Source organism: Papaver somniferum, chromosome 10 (genome assembly GCF_003573695.1).
Source record: "Papaver somniferum cultivar HN1 chromosome 10, ASM357369v1, whole genome shotgun sequence".
Classification (NCBI taxonomy): Eukaryota; Viridiplantae; Streptophyta; class Magnoliopsida; order Ranunculales; family Papaveraceae; genus Papaver; species Papaver somniferum.
In genome coordinates, this window is record NC_039367.1 from 31,381,169 (window position 1) to 31,401,849 (window position 20,681).

The window sequence follows — 20,681 nt, forward strand, 5'->3', positions numbered from 1 at the left end:
CTTCATATGATTATGTATGATCGAGCCCAAAAAAAAAAAAAAAAAAACTGTATTCACTTTTCTTTACAATACTCCAATCAATAAGGAGTCTTCCATTGGATTTGAAAGAACAACTTTTAAAGGGTTTGATCTATTATTAAAAATCAAATCTGATCATATGCTGATGTCTTCATGCTTTGGTTTTCATGTCATAATGAAAAGATACCTAAAATTTATTTGATTTTCGTTTTAGGTTTTTGATAATAAGAAAAAAACAAAGGGTAGGGGTGATGGTTGGATGCAAACGTGGATGACACCTAATGTTGGGTGCACTGGATGCACGAAATATGGGTGCCATAAATCACGGTTGATATCATATATAGTGATGTCCTTAATCAGAATACCTGACTAAAGACTAACAAAGAGCATGCGGAGTGGTGTTCCAAAATAGAAATAAACATAAAAATTTGTTTTTCTTTCAATAGGAATAAACAGAAAAATTAGTTGCATCCCGATGATGGGAGTTTCATTTCATACACATTTAAGCATGCACGTACCGTAAGTAAAATTTAACCCACATCCTCAAAGCATAACGCAGACAACAAATGTTATCAAGAAAAGAGCGTGACCAAAGATTTGGCACAATCAACTCGAATTTATTTTTCTTAATCATTGTAAGTAATTTGTCGTAAATAAAATTTAATTGTGACAGAAAAAATAATCATTGTATATTAAGCGACATCAGACCTCCCCGCAAACTTAATCTAGTACCTCTTTTATTGGTTTTTGTTGTCTTCGTTCAATATTGATAGAAATATTGGCAAGCAGTATCCGCGTCTACTAATTAAACAATATTATTAACTTCTCATCTAAACACGATACCTAAAAAGACCGTACAACAAAACTTCTGGCATGTATACATAACATAATTACCTTTTTTTGCATGGCCTCAATTTCTGATACGTCCAAGTTTACAACTATTTTCGTTGTTTACGTAGAGAATAAAAAAGTATAAATATGCATTTTATAAAGCGCAGTTCTATCCCCCGCGACACTGCAGGACGGGTTTATAAGCTAGCGAACTCTTACCCGTTACATTATTAGCTTATATAATCTCTCACATACAGCTGTAAATACCAAATTAATTTCCTAAAATACTTATCATTTTAGAAGAAAAAGAAATCTTTTCTCTGGATCTCTGTTCTCGTGGACTACTTTTCCCATTTTCCTTCTGACAAAAAGAAAGAGAAATCGTTCCCATATTTTTCTTGGAAACGACTTGAATTAAATATAGAAAAGTTTAACTTTGAAGGTGAATCTTGATTTGGTTTGATTTTCCTTTAAGACTTTGTTATGTTTTTTTTTCTTCTTGATTACTCTATTTTTCGATTGAAGGTGTAGTTGATGACGATGGTGCAAACGAAGGGAGGATGTATTCCTAATGTGGTGTTTATGTAATGTATTCCTTTATTGTTGCCTGAAAAGTGAATATTTTGTCAAGTTGGCATCGTAATCAATATTTTGCCATGTACAATATGATTTATCAAAAAGCTTAGTTAAATCCGACAAAATCTTAAGTATGTATTACAATATCTCGTTTTCGTTATCTTCTCAACTCATTAGGCTTCACAGGCTCTCGATGGTGTGAAAGGTTTTCGAAATGCACATGTACTTATAATCATATGATCTATCCTCTGACTTGCAAGTAAAGAAGAATATCAACAGAAAACAAACGGAAAAGTATACAATCAATCTAGATCATCAAATGATGGAGATAGCTCTTGCTCAAGTATTTAAAACTAAAGTTGATGGAGCTACCGGTTTACATTGATCTTGATTTTCCATAGTTTCTAGAGACAAATAATGGTGTATCTTGGATTGTGTTACTGGTGACAGTAACCTTTTTAATGCAAGCTACAGCTAATGCCAAGGTTTTTCGGATTCGAGATCTCTCAGAAAATCTTTTGAAGCCTGATTTTTTTTACTGAAGATGATCCAAGCAGTTACATAATGTTATTCTTAGGTCTTTTTTTTCTTTTTTTTATTCTCAGGTCTGCCTCCAACCTCCTTGGAGGATCACTAAAATAGTTGAATGGGAATAAGATACAGGGTGTCCTTAGATCCTTACTCGAGTATCTGTGAGAGTTCACTCTCATATCCTCTTTTTTTTAGTTGTTTTGCCTATGCAAAAGTGTAAAAAAGAAGAAAGACAAAACACATTTCCAAAAAGATTACCTTAAACATCAAGATTTACCATAAACATCCAGATTTATCCAATAAATTTACCCCAAAACTGAGCAAAAAACATGAAATCCTAAAAAACAGAGGTAATATACTCTTCGCCACCACTTTCTGGTCCTGGACAGGCAATGCCTACTAGATTGACTTGCCCTAGCAGTATGGATCTCTGAGTAGAAACCAACTGCATCACTTGCCCTACAAAAAACACGAAATAAAATTTTCATTAGTATCTAGCCAGTCAACTAACCCGATTTAAAAATATGTCGACTTTCATCGAAATGGAGACTTCCACAAGAGTTCAGAATTTCATATGAACAATATTGGTTGTATGATTTTTCTCATGTTTATGCAGTTAAATATACAAATTAATAGTAAAAACCTGAAATAGTGAAATCAAGAGCAATGAGCATCACCATGCAAATGGTACCCCGTGTATTAGAACCAAGACATATGAGGTGCAAAACCTAATTGAATAAACAGAAGTAACACCAATGTGACAGAAACAAAAAACCATAGAAATAAAAATGATTCCAAATTTATCTTGCGGTTGGTGGCTTGAGCAGTAGAACAACTTCAATTGACATATTTGATTAGATAATTACTGTCTTTTTTATTGTTGGTGTTGTTGGTAATCAAAAGTGAGATTGAAGATCAAAGAAGACGAAAATATTTATGTTGCCTATGTACAAGAACCTGCAATTTAAAATGAAATAAGGAATTTATTTGATATTTATATAATAGTTCTTACTTTTACGTTAAAACTCAATCTCGAGGAAAATAACTCAATCTAATGGTGCAAAACATGCTAGTTTACAAATGGTTTTTAAACCAGTAAGTAGTTAAGTTATACCCGATATTTTCATAACTATGGTGATGAAAATCAAGAACCTAGAGTTGATTATGAAGAACCTTGCAATCCCATAAAATCAACTACTTCTCATCTTCACTGCGAGGAGGTATCAGCAATATCTACAGAACATAATCAACAAAAAAAGAAAAAAAATACTAAGAATACCATAAAAAACTTACACAATATATTCTCGCTACCTCTTCACTGCGGGGAGGTATCAACAACATCTACAAAACAGAATCATCACAAAACAAAAATCAACTCAAAACAAAACCAAAAAAAAATTAGAATACCACAAAAAACTTACGAAATATATAATCGCTAATCTCAATAAAAAATTAGAGTTTCACAAAAATCTTTTACCCCGACTTTTCAAAGGGAAGTATAATCACCAACATCTTCAATAAAAAAATCAAAACTTTTTTTCCCAAAAACATTAAAAAAAAGAAAAAAAAAAAGAAAAAAGGATTTCACGATCTTATACCTTACACGAGTTTATTATTTTTGCCACAAAGCTCTAAAATAACCAATATCAATACTCATGAGCTCCCACTGCCGCAGCCATTAATCACACTGTCAAGATTCATGCAAAACAATAGAATATATTAGACGATAACAAAACCCTGAATCGGATAAAAAAAATAAAATCAACCAAACCCTAGCAAAAGAAAAAATCAGCATATAAACGACGGGATCTGGTGTAGGATCGAGTGATTTATATAGAGAAGACTAAGCTTAGCAATTCAGAAAAAACAAAAACCAAATTTTGGAAATAAAATTAATTGATATCTGAAAATATTTTTGATAGTCATAACTCTCAAAAATATTTGTGTCCAAAAAATCTTGCATATCTTTCACAATCCCATAAAATAAAATATTTTTATTAATTTCAATTTAATTTTGGAAATAAGATTAATTAATATATATCTCAAAATACATTTGATAGCTATTACTCTCAATAAACTGGTTAAGTTAACAAAATCTCATACAAAATAGGCGCTATTAATTAGTAACCATGAAACAAAGATTATAGAAATCATGTACTCCTTCCGTCCTAAATTATTAGTCCTCTTTGACTAAGTCAAGATATTAAGGAGACCGGAAAAATATACCAAACTATCCCTACTAATGTTATGTTACTACTAAAATTAAAAGAAGTATATGTAACATGTAAAAAAATACATAATTGGTAATTTTATTATTTATAAAATGTCTAAATAGAAGATAAAAATAAAAATACTTATGGATTGATTTAATAATTTTATTTTCTATTGAGGAAGATATCATTTAAGACGTTTAAATAGAGATTGTGGATTGATTCAGTAGATTTGTTTCTTATTGAGGAAGATACCATTTATGATTTTTGATTGGTTATATTTAAAAATAATCTTATAATTATAAAAATTGAAGGATATATTTGAGAATTTGACTAAAAAATATGACTATCAACAGAAGCTGTCCAGTATTTTAGGACAGACGAAAATAGAATAGAGGAAAAAAAATTTAGGACAGAGGGAGTATTATTTATTAAATAAGATTTTTTAAATAAGGAAAATAATATTTTCAAGATTTTATTTACATTTTCTTTGTTTTTTTAATTAATGATCAATTACTAACCATGAAATAATATTTTTTTAATAAGAAAAATAATCTGTAAGGATTTTGTTTACATTTTTTTATGTTTTTTTAATTATAGAAAAAAACAAATTAAGAAAAATAATTTTTGAAAATCATAGTTTCTTGAGTGCTTGTTTGTTTTGTATTAGCGCAATTTTTTGTTTTGTTTTAGCTTTATTCAAATCATAATTTTTGTGCCAAATCATTCATACAGATTACTAAAAAAATCTAACTGATGTGCTGGACCACCAATAAAGATTGCGGAAAAGAGATTCATGACCGGGCCAATCAAGTTTTGCAGAATAGAGATTTATGACCGGGCTAATCAGGGTTCTTTTTGAAATTTTATTTTTTCTCGATTTAATTGATAGTTTGGGGATGTAATTAGGAAAATAACATTTTTTGTGTATGTAAATGGACACTGGACACTTGATGATCATTTGATCCATTTTTTCATCACGTGATGATCATTCAATTTATTTTCTCATCACGTGATGATCATTCGATTTATTTTTTTGATTATCATGATGGAATCGTGATATGATATATTATTGGCATGTTAAGAGATTTTCAAGATTTTGTTATGCGAGGAAAGAAAAAGATTTTTCAAGATTTAAGTATTTTATTTTTAGAAAAAACATTATTCTATTAGTTAAAATTCAATATTCTATTACTAAGAAAAAAGTAAATGGTAGGGTCAGAATGAATCAGAAGTTAGAATCAACCAGAAGCGAGAATTCAGAATTAACGTGGAGCTCCGGTAAATGAGAACGCTCCAAAAAACTCTGTTATTATATAGAGAATGGAAGATGCTATTTCTTATGCGCATTCTAAATTGGTTTATAACCATGCACTTGTATCTTTTGAGAACAAAATACTAGGGGTGTAAATATTACCCGAAAAACTCAGCCTGCCCGTACCCGCCCAAGCCCGCCTGTACCTGAAATTTCCCAAAGCCTGTTATGGCCCGTTGCGGGCTACCCGGCCTGGCCTGGATTAATTTATTGGGCGGTCTCGGGCTTTGCGATTAATTATGATGCCCGGCCTGATACCCGGCCTGAAAGCCTTCTATGTGCCATTAATCATTTAATATCCTCTTAAAAATACTTAAAAGTTACAGTTTTATAATTGTCAATTTTGTGTCAAGAAAAATAAAATATATAATTGTTTTTACTTATAATTAACCTTTTCAAAACATTAATGGTAATATACTTTCTTATTAGAAAGTTTATTGTACTCTAATTAATTATTTATTATAGGCTAAAATTAAAAATTTGTCAGTGTAATTTAAATATAAAATAATACTATCACTTACGATATGTGATGTTGGAAAGGAAAGGATATTGTATTTAATACCGTTCATTTGAAAATTTAAACTTAAAAAAAAAATTCAAAATAGTGGCCTGTCCGGCCCGATCCGGCCTGCCCGTATAAAAAGCGGGCTTTGGGCGGTCTTTGGGTAGCAAATTATCTACTTGTACCCGGCCTGTCCGGCCTGAATTTGTTTACGGGCTCACAAATATTAAGCCTGGCCTGCCCGGCCTGTCTTAGTTTTTGGGTCGGACGGCCCGGCCTGCCCGAATTTACACCCCTACAAAATACTACTCCCTCCGTTTCTAAAAAATAGGCAGGTTCACTTTTTTGGGTATGTCAAAAAAATAGGCTTGTTTCCATATATGGAAAGTCAAATGTTATGATTTTACTACTATACCCATAGAGGGACCATTTCTCATTTTCTCTCCTATAAAAAGGGGAACATTTCTCTTTCCTCTTTCTCTAATAACAAATAAGTGGGACCAAAAAATAGATTAGGAAAAAAATGGAAAAGTGGCTCCAATGACTAGTTTTTAATTTTTGTGAAAACCAAACAAATCTATTTTTAAGAAACGGAGGGAGTAATTTGAAGCCAACTTAGACTTGGGAATCAGGATTAGCCTAGCTGCTGCCTTGTAACAAAGACAATAATACATGAGCATAGTGTGCCTAGGAACAAAATCTTTGGGAAAAAGAAAGTAACATGTGGTGAGGTCTTGATTGAAGGGAAACCAGAAGATGACAAGCACGTGAGGATGATGACAAACAGGTATGGGGCATGCGGTTATTGACAGAGAGCATACGAGAAATTTCTACAGAAAGAATAGAAAACCAATTTTAGTGTGCGAGAGTTTTTCTCATATCAGGATTGCTGCCGGACTGGCGGTATTCGAGATAGAAACTGAAAGAGACGGATAAAAGGAAGGATTTTGTTTTTATGGTTGGGTTTGGGTGACTTGGGATCACTGGACATTTGGAATGTTCCATTTTAATATGCTTGCCGACTTTCTAACAATCTTCTACTTGATAAAACAGTGAAAACAAAAAGTAAAAACAAAGGAAAAATGAGTCATTTATCCAAATATTTTTAAAACATGATTTTAATGGACGAGTAAAAATTAGTATGGGTGAAATAAATACAAAAAAAAAAAGTAAGAATGAAATTGGATTCACCTTGTCTAAAACTTAAAAAAGAGTGAGGATGAAACTGGATGCATCTTGATGTAAATTAAAAAATAGAAAAAGTATTTGAAAATGGGTATGATGAAATTGTTTACATCCTGGCTATTTTTACATTCTCATCCATTTGAACAGTATCAAATTTTACATGTCTTTTTTATCCAGGAATTGTCGTTATTGGGTTAATTGACCAATTTTGTGAAAACAAAAATCTCAAACTCATTTCAATGATTTAAGTGTATTTGTATTTATTGGTAGGTTGTGACACTGCTGCGTAAAAAATACTCGAGCTTGTGAAAAAAATAATCCGAACGAACATGGCCACATGGGCAGTATAATTCAGTGAACTTAGTTATGCTTTAAATTGGAAGATAATTTGGTAATCATGCAGTGCTGTTCCCATTTTCCTTTTTTTAATTTACCATGTAGTATTGTGCATCGGAAGGAAAACTCGAAAAGGGCACATATCCGTTGGGAAAATAAATTCGAACAGCCTCCCTTTCTCTTTCCCTAAGTGACAAGGTCCTTTCACAACCATTCACTGTTTCTTCCTAGCCATCCCATTCGGCATCGTCACATGGTGGTTAAGGTTGCATTGATGATGTACACAATTTAATGTAAATACTGTTACAAAATCATACGTCGTATTTAATATGTAGACAGTGTCACAGTCTTATGCAGCACTGCTCATAACAAAATACATGGTTTAGCAGCTAGTTCAAGCTGTATTAGAGATGGACGCAGCATTATTTGAGGTACTAATCATCAATTACACAAGTCAATGGTGTGCCTCTGGCTTCATGCCTACGGCAAAACAAGCCTATCTTTTTCATTATCGGTGATAGAATCCCTTTCCAGAGGAAAAACGCCTTCGAACAACTCACATAGTTTATATGAAAGACCGAAACTGTTCCAAACAGTGCAGTAACAATCTATGGCAATCCATATAGGGAGCCTAGAAAGGTGATTAGAAAAAAGTTAATTAGCTCAACTTTTGAATGGACGGGACAACCTTTGAACAAAAGGCCTAGTATTTAGCTCTTGCTTAACAAATCTCCAACCCCTCAAAAGGTGTTTAGGTTCCTGGGAGGGGATTTGGTTTACTTTGTTTATGTTTGAAGGCATTGTGTCTTGACTCAAGATACAGTTAAAAAAAAGGTGACAGTGGTCCTCCCATGTTGGAAACAAACAAGATTATCCTACATGCGATGACCCTTTTAAACACTAGCCAAGTTACTAGGTACATTTTTTAAACTCGATTTGAAGTGGAGGATCAAGCTGAAAATCGAAGGAGCAGACATATATCATTCGGACAATTCACGACAACAACAAGATACAAAGGCATGACTAGCAATTTCAATCAATTGCATCGGACACTTCAACCATCATCTAAGTTACTCTGGACACTGACGTGTCCATTAAAAATACAGCTTTTCTTGTGGAAAGCATTGACCGAAGGCCTTCTGACCTTCGACTCTGATATCCCCCGCCGATGCAACTCAGATCAGAAGACTGTTTTTCTGCCCCAAAATCATGTTGATGTGGATTCTTGACTTACCAGTCTTACTGTAACCGATGAATCCCTTCGTATTATAGTCCTTTAGTAATTTAATATAAATAACATGCTTCAAAAAAAAGGTACATTTTTTATTTTGTTGTTGATCCAGATGTATAAAGTTATGAAACTTTATGCAAGTCGCTAGATCTGTAAGTAAGAGTACATAAATTTGGGTCCAACCAACATACATTCCCAGAAATTTTATTTGTTTATATCTGTCTGTAAGTGTTCCAGTGTGCTGTAAATATAAACCAGGCATATAACTACAACATATAAATATAACATGTTTGGACGTTATACCAGAAATAGCTTTTCGATTTCTAAAAATCGGACTTCTTATTATCTAGAAATCGAAAAATCAAAAATTATTTTGGATGTCGAATTGCACGTACAATGTGCGTGGCTTCCCTATTACAAGATTACTACCTAGGAAAACACATCACATGAAAACCAAATCCAAGGAGAGTTACCAATTAACTAATCTAGTGATTGGAGTGGTTAGGATTTGCCTTGTTCTTTTATACGAGCACAAAAAGTGCAAAAGCAAAAGATTAAAAAGGTGTACGATGATGGGCTATGAAATTAATTGATCCAGCAAAGTTACTTCTTAAGTAACTATGTATAATAGGGATTAGGGATCTAATTAAGCAAGGGGAGGAAAGCATCTTCTAGTTCGATCATTGGTGGTGACCATGTGGTGGTTCAGTAGAACTTTAAAAGGGATGGTGATCATTGTAGGCTGGACCCGTTTTCTTTGTCATGACACATGAATACCTCATGTGTCAAAATTATTCTATATCATGTTGTTATTAGGTGACTACCATTGAAGTCTCCCCATGCAATACACCGTACAACCAAATCAATCATTCAAACTCTTACGATTTTATACAGTGACTTTTTTTTGTTGCATGCTTACTCACTTTAATCATTTAATTTATTAAGATAAACATTTAAATTTCCAATTATAATTTTTTTTGGGGGGTCAGAATTGCTGTTGTGTGTGTGTAATCTTAGATTATAAGAAAAGCTCTAAACAGTAATCATAAAATTAGAGTGAGACATTAAGAAGAGAGATTGCAGGAGGAGAGTTTAAGAGATGGGATCAGTAAGTAATAAAACCTTTTTGATCCCGTATTTCCATTGGGTTTAGGTATGTTCGGGCGGGGTTTTAATCCGCCCTGGTGGTGAGCATGCCACCTGAAACGACCATGAGTGCTGCGGCCATCATAACCCGTCGGCGTGGCCTGACCGTCTCAGCGTTCTTGGTGGGACCAAGGAGAACACTCTTCGGCTCAACCTGTCTCGATGCCGATTAATTAGTTCGGCTTTCCCGTCTCCTTACTCCGCTTTTCGTGAGGTCCGTCTGTTATCAGCAACAATCCGTCTCGTTTTTAGACCGATTGCAATTGTTAGGTCTATTCCACTTTCCCGATGACGCCCCTACCAAATACATCCCGCCTAACCGACGATGTCCAGTCCAGAATAGCGGGCCCGGGCATGGCCAACAGGCGACTGTTCGATGGGACCGGTCATCATCAGTTGTCGTCGACTAGTCGTTTTCATTATCACTCACTTTCATTTTTCTAAACAAAGTAGGTCAACTAGTAAGCTAATTAAGCATGCTCACCTGCCACTAATGCATCTTTTGACATGTTAGTTGCAACTAAGATTAGGGAAAGTAGTAATCATATTAACACAAAGTGTTACTAATTGACCTTTACTTAGACATTGCTTTCAGTTGGACGTCTACGATTGTCATCTCGTCTAGTTTCTTCGATCACATTTCTGGTATTATTAAACAATCATACTACTCCCTCCCTTCGTTTCTGAAAAATAAATATTTTTACTTTTTCAATTTTACATATTTTTAGACTATAGACTTCAATAACGGGATCTTTATCATTGTGGTTGTGCATGAAAGATGGATCACGCGGTTTCGAACATTTAATTTTAAAAAAAACAGATATCAAATCCAAATAACGAAGCATCAAAAGTATCATGGTACAAGACGTACATCTATCATTTATCATCGGTCACTTCCATTATGAGGTGCTGCATTAAGTCCTCTTTTTTGTTTGGTAGGTTTGTCAATAAGCTGTGGTTGAACCTACTACCATACCATATATCAAGGTTGCCAGACATGAGCTAGAGAGGTCCTTTTCTTGTAAGTTATAAGCACAAGCAAAAGGTACTTTGTAACCCAAGGAACTTCCACGCGTTAAACTTGTTGAGATTGTCAAGTAGCTACAAACTATGGAAATTAATACTAGCAGTCTTTCCAGTGAAAAGCAACTTGAAAGTTACCGATCATCATAAAAAAGAGAAAGCAATTCAAAACTGTCCAGAAACACAGTGCCCTGTCTTGTTCAGCCATTTTGGATGAAAAAAGTTAAAGGCTGGTCACTTGATACTGCATTTAGATTCAGGTACTTACACCGTTGATTCCGGTGAGGTTTTGCTAGTGGGAGTTTTTTTTGTCGGTTCTCCGTTGTGTTAAAGACTGCTGGGGAAAGAGAAAAGAGGGGTAAGGGTAAATCGTAACTCTACATAGAAGAGTTTCAAAATAAGAGAATAATTTTGCAAAAAGATTGGTTAAAAAGACCAAAATCAACAATTCCTGGGTGAAAAGGACATTTAGAAATTACTACTGTTTAAATGGACAAAAATGTAAAAATAGCCATGATATAAACAGTTTCATCATACCCATTTTCAAATGTTTTTTCTTATTTTTAATTTACATCAGGATGCATCCAGTTTCATCCTTGCTATTATTTAAGTTTAAGTCAGGATGAATCCAGTTTCATCCTTGACATTTTTCTGGTGTCCATTTCACCCATACTAATTTTTACTCGTCCATTTGAACCATGTTTTAAATATATTTGGACAAATGACCCATTTTCCGATAATTTTGTTACTGTAACAAAATTACAGATGGAGTACTAATTAATGAAGTTTAATGGGATAATTAATTAAGAAATGGTTAGCTGGAGTAATTAATTAAAAGAATAAATTTTACTTATGGCTGGTAAAACGGTTTTTTTTTCAGAGATGCATGGGCCACTACTCTTGAGTCTTGAATCACGTGATCGTGAAAGAGACACTTATCATTTCTAATGGAGGGGTATCTCGTATAGTCGATTTCAGGCAAAATAGGTGGTTTGAATGAGTCGTGTCTTGGCCGGTTCCTGTCGATGTCTAGGTGAACATTTGCCGGTTCTTGTCAGTGTCAGTTTTTTTTCCGTGTTTGTTTAATACTTATCCAAATTTAGGTAGGCTTTTCTTTCTTCTTTTCTTTGTGTTAAGGGAAGAATCCGAAGGAGGAGATTTTCCTTTAGAAATTTGATTTCTATTCGATCATCTGAAAATTACAAGACACTAAGAGGCATCTGGTTGAAATTTCATAATTACATATCTTGATTCTATCCAGGCATTTGGTTGAAACTAGTATAACACGCATGCGCGATATGCCTGCCATTTGTTCTAAATAAAATCAATTTTTTTTTACACTTTCGAGTTTTTCTGACACCATGGATAAGCCTAGATCAATGCCGCCAACCGTTGGTAATTTATCAAGTAGCCTAGTACTGTATGATTTAAATCCATAATTCCATTTAAAACAATGTGTAGCAGTAGAATGTGACTAATATCAGTTTCAAGACATCAAGTTACTCCCTTTACACTACAGCAAATGAAGGTCTAATATACAAAAATGGAGTGTGTGCAGTTTTCCAATTTATAGCAGAAGCATGGGAAGCCCAGTATTATACCAAGTGATGTGAGAATTTGACATTAAGATTAGATATTTACTACATTCTTACTTACCATGCCAGTAAACCAAGAATGTTACTACATCATAACAAACAAACAAAAATGCTTACACAGTATAAACATACATGATACTCCATCTGAGTTTGTCATATAGTGCACGTAACGATGTGTAAATGCACTTCTGAATTACATACATGATTGAGGCGAGTAAAATTCTAACATATCCTAAAGGGAGCTGGTACACCTGATATTTGAGAGATGGGATCGTTATTCTACCTTCGTATACGTAGTTCTAAAGAATAAACCAAAATTAATCCATTAATCCCTTCCTCGCAAGATTAATACATTTGACCATCTCATGTGCAAAATTTACAATTCCCTTAATAAACTTGAAAAAATGATTTATCACCTCAGGAATTTGGCTAAGTACCTCACTTAAGATTTTATCTTTGATGTGAAAACATAGAAAAAGAACAGATAATTTAAATGCAAAATTATGCAAGTGAAAAAGAACAAATAATTTAAATACAAAATTATGTAAGTGCAGTGGAGTTGGGTCTAATAATGTGGCTAGTCCAGCTGGCTGGATTTGGGTAGAGGCCTAGGTCCGGCTTTAGCGTATAAAGAAAAAAAGAAAAAAAAATGTAAATGCAATGTATACCTGGTCTGCCAATGACATTAACAATTTGACCATCATCCAACATAGTTGTCTTCATTTTGGGCGCGTACAGTTGTGACACCAAGGGCACAGGCCTTGCAGCAAATTCCTTCCTTCCAAGAATGTTATTACCAATAGCGCATTCAATTCCCAACTCTTCCGAGCAGAACTAAGCTTTTTTCTTTTATACATGCTGCAACAGACGCTTTGAGCTGCTCGAAAGCAGAGAGAAGCATTTCTCCCCTTCAGACCATCTCCACTTCAGTCCAGCATTCTCATCTCATGTATAACAAACTTTCACCTCGAAGTCTCATTCTCAACTTCAGTGAACATTCATTTAAATTTGAGTTCAATATATACAACTCATTCAACTTGAGTTTCTACCAATTTCAATCAAAGATATTCACAATTACAACAAACCCATTAATTCATTACGCATTCCTAAAGATAAATCTACCTAAATAAAACCCAAAATTTTAGAAGTAAAATTCACAAATACAGAATCACTAATTCAATTTTGGTACCCAATTTATATGATTTGAAAATCGGTGACTAGAATTCCCAAATTTAAAAGAATTAGATTATAGTTAGGAACTTGACTAACCTTTCCGTAGAATGAGAAATGAATAGCAATTCCGATGGTTTCTGAAATTGGGAAAGCAAAATTCAAAATTTAGGTCAAAATCATAGGTTGGAAATCGACGATTGATATATTGTCAAAATTAGAGAACAAAAAAGATTTACATGGATTCAAATCTTACGTTAAGCCTCAGATTTCCATAGCCTTTGTTCTTCTTTCCTGGAGGAGGTGTTTCAGAAATCTCTTTCATGGTGGAGGTGTTTCAGACGAAAGAGAAGTTCGAGACAGAGATGAAGAGAAACGAAACTGGTTTTCTATTGTTACGTCAAGTTGAGACTGTACCCTTGGTTGCATAATTTTGATGGTAGAAATCAGCGAGGGTATTTTAGTAAAAGAGGGTGGACACGGTTGAAAAAACCTTCTTTTTTATATTAGTAAGATGAAAAACTTTGATGAGATGGCAAATTTGTTTCTAACTGAAATTGAAAATCTTTATTCTTAACCACTAACATCCAAATCTATGTCATTAATATTTTTGTATTTTTTTGATTGGTTTCTCTCTCCTCTCTGCAATTTTTTTCCAAAGAACTTGAAAATTCATTCATAGAATACATCAACCCATTCATTACCTAATTGTCTGTCTCCATTTATATAAAATTCTTTCTGTTTAACAAAGAAATTTTTGGATTTCTTCGTAAATAAACGGAGTTTTCAGACTTTCATCTTTCTAAGCCTTTGGCAGTTTTCTTTTCTACAACCAGTTTTTTTCATAAATGGCACTTCCAAATCTTAACAACCAGTTTCAACCTTGTTCAGAGATGGATATGATCAGCCAGTTTGCAGATCTACTTAATAATGAAAATCATTCAAAAACTATTCGTATTGAAACTACTCTTCCAAATCTGTCCAATGAATATCAAAACTGTCTAGTGTTACTTATAGTTTCCCCCAGAACTTTTTTAATTTCCAATGTCAGAGAATTACTTCACAAAACATGGAAATGCTGCAGCCAAAAATTCTTTGTCTCTGAATTCACAACAAAAACATATCTTATCAAGTTTGAATCACATTCTGACTTGGAATTTATTATGGAATGTTCTCCATGGGTTGTTCGTGATAATTTACTAGCGCTGTAAAGGTTGGAACCAAATAAAATTCCGCACCAATATCTATTTGATAAAGTGGAATTCTGGGCACAACTTCATGGGTTACCTGTTAACTATTTCGACAAAAAGTTCATTCAACAATTAATTTGTTTCGCAGGCAGTCATAGAATTATTACATCCAAGAAATCGAGGAATTGGGGAAAATTTGCTAGAGTACGTCTTCCTATAGATATTAAACAGCCTTTAAGAGATTCAATCTCTTTTCCTATTTCTTCAACACAGGAAATAAAGGCTGAAATAAGATATGAAAGATTACCAAGATTTTGTGTTTTTGTGGAATCATTGGTCATTTAATGAAGATGTTTCCTAAAGTTCATCAATTCAAGGACAAGGTTCACAAAAAATTCCCACCAGAACTTCATGAAAAAGCCTATGAACTGATTATTCCAAAATACCAACGGTCATTAGATGCTAACATGAAAAGCAATACTAATACCATGAAGGAATTTCAAGTATCAAATTATCAGAAAGAAAATGCTGATGATATTCAAAATACTAGAAGAACAAGTTCAACACAAATTTCAGGGATAATGAATCAACATGCCATGTCATTTGCCTATGACAACAATGCATCCACATAATCTTCAGGATTATGTAAAGAAAATCAGTTAACTTGCAAGTGCAGTTATCATCAGTTAATGCTTGTTTGGAAAATAAGATGAAGGAAGTTATCAACACAACTGTTCAGAATAATTATCCTAATGCCAATGTCTCATGGAAGTCTTCTACAGTAACTGCTTCAACACCTTCTCTACATCAACTGAATTCAGAATTCGCTAGCGGAAAATCTATTATTTACGAACAACAACTGTCATCTACTCATTATAACTTTAATAGATCTCAGGCTATTCAAGTATCGGATTCTTTTCAATTTATTACCAAGAAGTTTAAATCATCTACAACAGAAGCATCCAACAAGTCAGTCAATGAGAATCTTCATCAACTTCTATCCAGGGCAAACCACAAACCACAGGATAGTAACAGTGGACGGATTTTATGGAGTACCCGACTATCAACCAAGACTGCCAGGGGGAGTGAACGGAAATAGATGGATAGAGAATTTTGCAATGCCTCTGTTTCGAAATCAACTTCCATTAGAGATACAAGAGGCGCTAAACGAATGCATGATGGATCATGCATCAATTTTGGAGATCTACAATCAAAGATGGCTATAAGAATCGAGGAGGATTCAGATGATCCATGGGAGGTGGAGGCTAGCCCTAATAGGCCGCACGGTCCATGTTAGTCTTTGCCTGGAATTGTTGGGGGGTTAGGAAATGACCCAACAGTTCAAACATTAAAATCTTTCCTGAGAAGTTCAAATCCAGATATAGTATTTTTATCAGAAACAAAACTTTCTGAAACGGATTCTCTTCCTCTCATTCGTCGTTTGGGTTACAATAATCATTGTATAGTGCCTGTGGTTGTTCGTAGTGGTGGTTTATGGTTGCTATGGAAAGATGACATTAATGCAGAGGTTATATCCTTCTCAAAAAATCTTATTCATCTACAAGTTAAACAATCCGTCCCTTATCCTTCATGGAACTTGTTTTCTGCATGGTCCTCTAAATAGATTAGATATAGCTCAATTCTGGCAGAGTTTATCCATCTATTCTCAACATGTAGCTGGCCCAAAATTCTAGATAAGATATTTTAATACTGTTTCTTCGTTAACAAAAAAACATGGAGGTGATCAATCTCTAAATAGTACTATCTCTAATTTTAATGGTTTTATTCATGCAAGCCATTTATTAGATTTGGGTTACTCTGGTCCGGCTTATACATGGAGTAGTGGGAGACAATATCAAAGTCTCATAAGAAAAAGACTTGATAGAGTAATTGCTTCTCCGGATTGGTGTCTCTTATTTGAGAATGCTGGTATTCAGCATTTACCAAGACTCTCAAGTGAGCACTCTCCGATAATCTTAAATACAAAGAGAAATATTCAAAGAAATCCTCCTTCATACAAATTTGAAGCTTATTGGTGTGCTCATCCTGATTTTGTCAAATTGGTTTTGGATAACTGGAAAATAAATCTATCGGATGATTTGGTTTCAAAACTGGGATCCTTAGGTAGATTTCTTAAAAATTGGAGTAAAGAGAAAATTGGTTGTATCAAGAACAAAATAAGAAGATTGAAGAAAACATTGCTACAACAACAGAGTTTGCCTCCTTCTCCATCTTCTCTCCAAAAAGAAAAGAGAATTTCTAAATATCTAAATGAATATATTCTAATGGAAGCAACATATTGGGAGCAAAGAATGAAGCAGGTGTGGTGGAAGAATGGTAATCGTAACACAAAACAAGTCCATTTGTCTGTTCAACAAATAAGAAAAAATAATAACATTTCTTGTATTCAAAATTCTCAGCAATGGCTTACAACTCCAACAGATATAGCAGAGGAACTGATTCTTTCTTCAAAACCCTGTTTCAAGAAGATACTAACACCAATTTACCTTCAAATATGCAACACTCTCAATACTTTATGGAATCAGAATCAAACACTTCTATCTCTGCTACTCCATCAAGTGCTGAAATATGGAAGGTGGTGCGGAAGATGAATTCTCATGGCTCTCCAGGACCGAATGGCTATCCAGTGGTGTTTTATAAGAAGTGTTGGACTATCATTGGAGAAGATATTATAAAATATATACAACAAACATTCATCTCCAGAATCATACCAAGTAAGATAAACCACACCCATTTATGTCTTACTCCAAAAGTCAAAAATCCAATTTCTTCTATAGAATATAGACTAATAGCATTATGTAACATGCTATATAAGATTATGGCTAAAATCCTTGCTATTAGGGTTAGTACATATCTAGGTTTATTTATATCTTGATCACAGAATGCTTTTGTGTAAAATAGACAAATTACAAACAATATTGTAATAGCAAAAGAGATTTTTCATTCCACGAATAAGTCAAAACCTAAACAAGGCTTCTTTGCTTTAAAAGTGGATATGTCGAAGGCGTATGATAGAGTTTCATGGTCTTTTCTGGATTATATGCTGCATCAGATGGTTATTCATGATCACGCTCATAATCTCATAATGAATTGTGTAACTACATCATCTTTTTCTATTCATGTTACATGGTGCTCCTTATAGAAACTTTGTGAGTGGCATAGGATTACGTCAGGAATGTCCTTTGTCACCCTCTTTGTTTATCGTCTGCTCTCAGGGGTTATCACTTGTTATGGAAAAATTTGAAAGCACAAGTCTTTACAATGGTTACAGGATTAATCCTCAATATCCAGTTATAAGTCATCTAATGTTCGCTGATGATTTATTCTTTTTTGGGAAAAACTCAGAGGAGAATATAGATCAATTAAAACTCATCATTGATACATACTCATCCTTTTCTGGACAATTTATCAATTCCTCAAAGTCTTCAGTCCATTTCAGTAAAGGTTGCACGGTGCCTGACAAATATATGACTATTCAGAAACTGGGTGTCAATGAGATGCAGATAAAAGAAAAATATTTGGGAATACATATGTTAAAGCCTGATCGTAGTATTGATACTTTTGAACCTCTAAATTCATAGTATGATGCTAAGTTATCATAATGGAGATCATACTTCGTCAATCAGGTGGTGAGAACGGTATTACGCAAAAGTGTTTTACCAACTATTCCAAATTTCTTAATGGGAACCTATATTCTCTCTAAAGGAGCTACAAAAAAGTTAACACAAACTCATAGATCTTTTTATTGGGGTCATGATATACACACAAGAAAACAGTATTTCTTTAAATGGGAGAAAGCAATGAAGTCTAAAGAGGATGGAGGTTTAGGCATTCGGAATATGGAACTGGTGAATCAATCACTTGTTATAAAACTTTTCTGGAGATTCCTAACTGGTCAAGATACAACTTGGGTGCAACTTTTTCACTCAAAGTATCTACAACATACTTCTTTCTGGGATTACCAGTCAATGCCGGGAGACTCAAATACTTGGAAAGACATGTTAGATGTCAGAGATACTCTCCGAAACAATTGTTGTTGGTTTATAGGTTCTGGAGATTCGATTAATATTTGGAAAGATCCGCGGATTCTTAATTTTCCTGGATTTAGACCAACAAGGATTCAAATTTCAAATATTCAGGTTACTTGGGTATCAGATCTCTTTTTACAAGGTGAAAAACCTTGGGATATTGATTTACTAACGGAACTTTTTCCACAAGATCAGGTGGATATTATTTCAAGTATTTACATACCCCAAGATGAGGAAGTCCAAGATAATTTAATTTGGTTAAAAGCTCCTTCAGGAAAATTTAGTGCCAAGTCAAGTTACAAGTTATTGTCTGACAATATTCCTATGAATTCTTGTGTGCATGGCAAAATTTCCATGGAAAAGTTTTTGGAAGAAAATAAAAATACAACCCAAAATTCAGGATTTTTTATGGAATGATCTTCATGAAGGTCTTTTTGTGTACACAAATCTTAAGAACTCAAATCATCAGGTTCAGAATATATGCCCTCTCTGTAGTATGGTGGAAGAAACTGGATTCCATCTTCTATTTAACTATCAGCTTGCATTAGCAGTTTTTCAGGAAAGTCCAATTCTTATAGAGATTCAGGGTGAAAATATTCTGCAAACCATTGAGTATTGGGTTTCTTATCAAGACCAAGGAATTATACTAAACTTGGGAGCCTGTATACTGTGGAATATTTGGAAGACAAGAAACGATTTGATATTCAACAACATTCAGGCTTTAGTTAATATCTACATTCACAAATCTCTGGAAGACTTCAAGAGTTTTGATTTACATCGCGCGCTGAATTTCTGCTCAGGCATGGAAGTAAATAATAGTACAACGGAAGTTTGGGAACCTCCTCTGACCTCTTTTGTGAAGATAAATATTGATGCTGCTTTTAATAATGGAAAGGTTGACGTGGCAGCGGTGGCAGTAGATTCTGATGGATGTCATATGGGAAGTGGTGCTTTATGTTTCGATACTTACTCAGCTGCAGTAGCGGAAGCAAAAGCTTATGGGTTTGGAATTCAGCTGGCGAAAAGGTTGCAACTTTCTAGAGTAATTGTGGAAGGTGATGCAGATGAAATTTGATAGAAACATTTTTGTGTCTGATATAATCTCGATTGTATATATTGTTAGTGCTCGATTTTGTATTTATTTTGGCTTTTTATGTCTTTGTAGGTATTTTTGGAAAAATAAGATTTTGCGGCGAAATTGGCTCGAAAAGTGTTTTTTGCATTCATGGGAGGACATTTGCTATTCGGACTCTCACTTTGGATAAGGGGTAACCTAATTACTAAGGGGCATCCCATTTCCATGCAGTTGCTAATGGCACCCCTATTCTGGATAAGGGGCAACCATCTTCAACATTTCAAAAACCAGGTTTTGGCGGGAAAATAGGTGCAGTGAAGAACAGTTTTGGCAATCGTGATTTGGAGGAGTTTGAGGTCGATTAAACCTCTGATTTTCATAGGATAGACTCCTTATGGGTCTAGGAATCTGATATGGGTGTTTAAATCGATTAGACTGGGCTCAATCGACGGATTTTTCTCAAAACAGAAAATATGGAAAGTCACGTGTGTGACCTGTTTTAGGAAATTTTAGAGAGATTAAAGTGTTGTAAACCTTCCCAAAGATTTGCATCTATCTATGGAAGAGTTTAGAATAAAAAGGAAAGCTCAGAAACGCGTAGAAATTCTAAAACAAGAAATTGCCGCAACTTGGCCATGAAGAGAAGGAAAGATATTTTGGAATATTTGGGAGAGATTTAATCGGTATTTTTGATATAA

The 20,681-nt window shown here is 34.1% G+C and overlaps 1 long non-coding RNA gene across 1 annotated transcript; it reads right to left on the reverse strand.

Annotated features, from left to right (window-relative positions):
• Nucleotides 1-12,793: 12,793 nt before the first annotated feature.
• LOC113319503 lies at nt 12,794-14,068 on the reverse strand. Its single transcript, XR_003345556.1, has 2 exons — nt 13,926-14,068; nt 12,794-13,809 (listed from the first exon to the last, which is right to left on the reverse strand). It is a non-coding gene; the product is annotated as an uncharacterized LOC113319503 (long non-coding RNA).
• Nucleotides 14,069-20,681: the final 6,613 nt, after the last annotated feature.